Source organism: Alligator sinensis, unplaced genomic scaffold, assembly GCF_000455745.1.
Source record: "Alligator sinensis unplaced genomic scaffold, ASM45574v1 scaffold682_1, whole genome shotgun sequence".
Classification (NCBI taxonomy): domain Eukaryota; kingdom Metazoa; phylum Chordata; order Crocodylia; family Alligatoridae; genus Alligator; species Alligator sinensis.
Genome location: NW_005842011.1, coordinates 2717074 through 2720895, shown reverse-complemented (window position 1 = coordinate 2720895; position 3822 = coordinate 2717074). Strand labels below are relative to the sequence as shown.

The 3822-nt window shown below is 50.6% G+C and overlaps 1 long non-coding RNA gene across 1 annotated transcript in view; it reads left to right on the top strand.

The window, feature by feature from the left end:
* Positions 1-3358: 3358 nt before the first annotated feature.
* Positions 3359-3822, top strand: part of LOC112549980 — a 36056-nt gene continuing 35592 nt past the window's right edge. Inside the window, exon 1 of the long non-coding RNA XR_003093643.1 lies at positions 3359-3504. This is a non-coding gene — a long non-coding RNA (uncharacterized LOC112549980). The remainder of the gene's footprint in view (positions 3505-3822) is intronic.

Genomic DNA, 3822 nt, shown 5'->3' with positions numbered 1-3822 from the left:
TCTGTATAATAAAACCCTGTAAGACTAGGGACGGACATTACACATAAACCGGTTTAAGTGATCAGAAACTTGTTTAAACCTGTAACAGAACAGATGTTCAGTGCACATAAACGAGTTTGAAAGTGGCTGAAACCGGTTTGAGATAAACCTGGTTGAATGTCATATCAGACTTAATTGATTTGGGTCAAACTGGTTTATGCAATGTCTGTCCTAGACCCCTTGCTGGTTTAAGTTAAATCAGACTCTGCCAGCATGCTCTCTGGGCTGGGCAGGGCTCTCTGCTCCACAGCAGGGCTGGCCCCTCCCCTCTGCTCCCTGGCTGCAACTCTGGCAGAGACTTGCAGGCACAGCAACATCTGCCTGCTTTCCCCTTGCTTTCCCACTCCCCTCCCCACTCCCTGCTAAGCAGGGATCCCTGTCCCCTCTGCCTTATACAACACACCTCAGCATTAGCTAGCAGAACCGTGCTGGCTATGGTCTGTGCTGCGGCAGACAGCAGTGTCAGCTTAAGGCTTTTTGAAGCTAATCAAAGCTCAGCTGATAATGTCCCTCTGTTCTTTCTTTGTTTAAGAAGAGTTTGAACTGATGAGAGAGGCTGGTTGTTTTCTGATGGGGTGATAAATGCTGATAACCGCGCTGATAAATGCTCTGTTATCATTCAAAGAGGGGGGAACACACCTCCCTAATCCTGCTGGGGCCTGGCCACGCCCCCCTCAGCTCAGCTCTGTTCAAGGGGAGGGCTGCTCTAGCGCCCCCACAACTTCTAGCCTGAGCCACTGCAGGCACGTGCCTGCATTTCTGGGATGTCCATGCAGTTACAAAGTGATTCAGCCTAGCCAGGTTAGACTAACCTGCAAAGATTGAATCAATTCAGGCTCAGGATTTTTGAATATCTGTCCCTAGCCTAAAAGGAGCCCCTGTATAACAGGGAACCTAGGGCTCCTGTTACTTCAAGAGGGAGAAAAAACTGCATGGAGAGCCTCAGGTAAGGAAGTCTGCTCCCTAGGAGCTCCAAACAGGAGGTCCCAAGTGGTTTATAAATTGAAACTGTTTATTGCTGAACTAACTGCTCTGCCATAATACAGCTGGGTAGAGCCCAGCAGGGAAAGCAGGGCACTACTGCAGCAGCTAGGCAACAGTAGGAAGCTGCTATAGAGTTAAGCCAGCAAATCCAACTAAAGAACACCTATGGCTAGCCCAGGGAAGTCACCTGACCAGAAAGGGAAGTGCCTGGGAGACATAAATCCAAGGCTTGAGCCAGGGCAGACAGTCTGGCTCTGTAGGTTGCAAGGAAGGAGCTGGGGCTTAAGTTACTGACCAAAACCCTGCAGAAATGGGGACTGAATAAGGGACTGAAGGCTTACAAGGAGCTAAACCCCAGGAGGAGAAGTGTTTTGGTTACATTGCCAACATGTTTAGAGTTTTTATTATAGCCAGTAGGCTTATTGTTTTGTTGAGGTTACTACTAGTGGACCAGATTTGGGACTAGTAGGGGGAGGCAGAGGTCCCAATAGTGCCTGAGGTGCACAGTGCTGAGGAGAGCAGAGGCAAGGCCAGGGGGCCTGATGCCCAAGAAAGGCAGAGACAGTGCCAGGGATGCAGTGTACAAGAAGAGTGGAGAAAGGTTTGGGAGTCCAGTGTCTGAGAAGGGCAGCAACTAGGTTCAGGGGCCCAGTATCCAAGAAGGCTGAGACAAGACCCTTGAGAGGAGCTGAGAATGAAGAAGAAATAGAGGCCTGAGACCAAAAGGGCCAGAGCAGAAGCCTGAGAGAGAGGCAATAGTGGGCCTGAGGCCAAGAGGGCCTGGAAAGCAGCAAAAACTTAGAACGAATGGAAGGCAGACTAGGGACTGGAGCCTGGAAGTCAAGTCTGGTGTAGTGAGCTGAGGCAAGAGGGTCCAGCTCCAGGAAGGGGGCAGAGGCTGAGGCGGCCAAGGCCCCAACAGGGGAAGAGAGGCCTGAAGTTGCCTGATATTGACTTGGGGCAAAGTGCCACACCTGGGAGCTAGGGATATGACTGTAGTGCTGGGCTGGGCAAAATGCGGCTCACGGGCCAGATGCGGCCCGTCAGACCATTCTATCTGGTGGGGCTACCAGGGGGTGTCACAGCTGCCCCAGGGACTTGGTCCTGCTAAACCTTGCTTTAAAAATCTTGTAACCCTGGCACATGGCACTACCCATGTGCCATGTCTGAGTGTGGGAATCCTGGGGTGCCCAGTAGTGTAAGCCTCACTTGGCTCTCCTAGCAGCCGACATGGGGCTTTCCAACAAGGAGGGCCCCTTTTACACTTACAAAACCTTTGCAACCACCAGTATAATTATTTACAAATATTTAATTATATACAATTGAATTGTATACAGAATAAGATATAACTAAAGCAGATACAAATTACAAATTGCTACTAAAATAACTCTATATACAGTACACAAAAGGAGCATTGGTGGTTCAGGGATAGTCACTTGGGTGGCTACGGGGCTCACAAGCTGATAACCTCTCAGGTGTGATATAGGTTAAAGGAGAAGTATAAACAATAATTAGATGTTGAAGCAGTAATAAATAAATTGCTTAATATTTACAACATGAGCTATTGGATACTTATTTACAAACACTACTAATGACCTTTTTGCGCAATGAATTTACACACAATCCCCAGCTCCTCCCATTGCACTGTGCTGGGTCCTTCATGGCTGGGGTCCTCCCATGTTGGTCCAGGCATCACGGCAGCTGCTCCCATGTCTGGGTCCCTGCAACACACAATGTGCACTGCCTCAGTACAGTGGGCCATGCAGCTCAGGCTGAAGGCTAAAGCAGAAACATTTCTCCCGTGGGTGAACACATGGGTGCACTGGTTTTGACTCCTGCAGCCTGCGCCTCTCCCTTTAGGTCACACACACATGGACGAACGGAGGCTAGTTTGCTGAATCTCGCCTCCCCTTGTCTGAGCACTGGGATGTGCTGGGCCAGGCTTCTGCAGCTGCACAGCCCTCCCTAAAATCACACACACGCTAACTGGGGGCTTGCTTCCCCACAAGCAAACTCATGTGCTCCTCAGGCAGCTGCCTGAAGGGATCAGCCTACTCTCTCCGAAGCACCTGCTTGAGTCCTGGGGCTGTGAGTTCACCTCTGACATGTTGGTAGCTAACCACAGCTCCTGCGGGCTCCAGGGGGACAGTCAGTACAACTGGGCTCGAGCAGCCCGCTCTCTGCAGTGTACGCCCTTCTCTCCTCCTCCCCCACACTCTGAGTGGGTAAAACTCCCTGCCTTTGAAGAAACCCTCCCAGCCAATCCAGAGGATGGGATTTTTGTGGGCTCTCCCTAACCGTCCCTCTCTGATTTCAAATCCCTGGCTGGGGTTTTTCCATTCTTTCCTTTTATCAAGATGTCCCTGTCTGGGGCAGCTTCATTTTGCCCTGAGTACTGGGTCCCCGTTGGGACAAACTTTCTTTGCCCTAGTACAGCATCTCCAAAGAGACAAGCCTTGTCGTGGGACACCCTCCGGTCAGGTAAGTAACCCTTCAATGTCTGGTACAAACTCTCTCATCTTCTGATGTTGGAAGATTGTATCATACCTCCAGGTATATTTTGAGTCAAACTGGGTGCATCTACATGTGCATATTAGGGTGTAGCAATAAACTCTGGTGCATGTCGTTCTGGAATTCATTGCTCCCAGGTGCCACATTTACAAGTCTGCCTGGGACTGCAGCATGTTAAGCTGGGTCAGAGCAGCCCCAGCTGGGAGGTTGACCTGCTCGCCCAGGGCTGCCCTAACCCAGCTCAATATGCTGCGTAGCGACTGGCTGGGGCATGAGGGGGGTTCAATG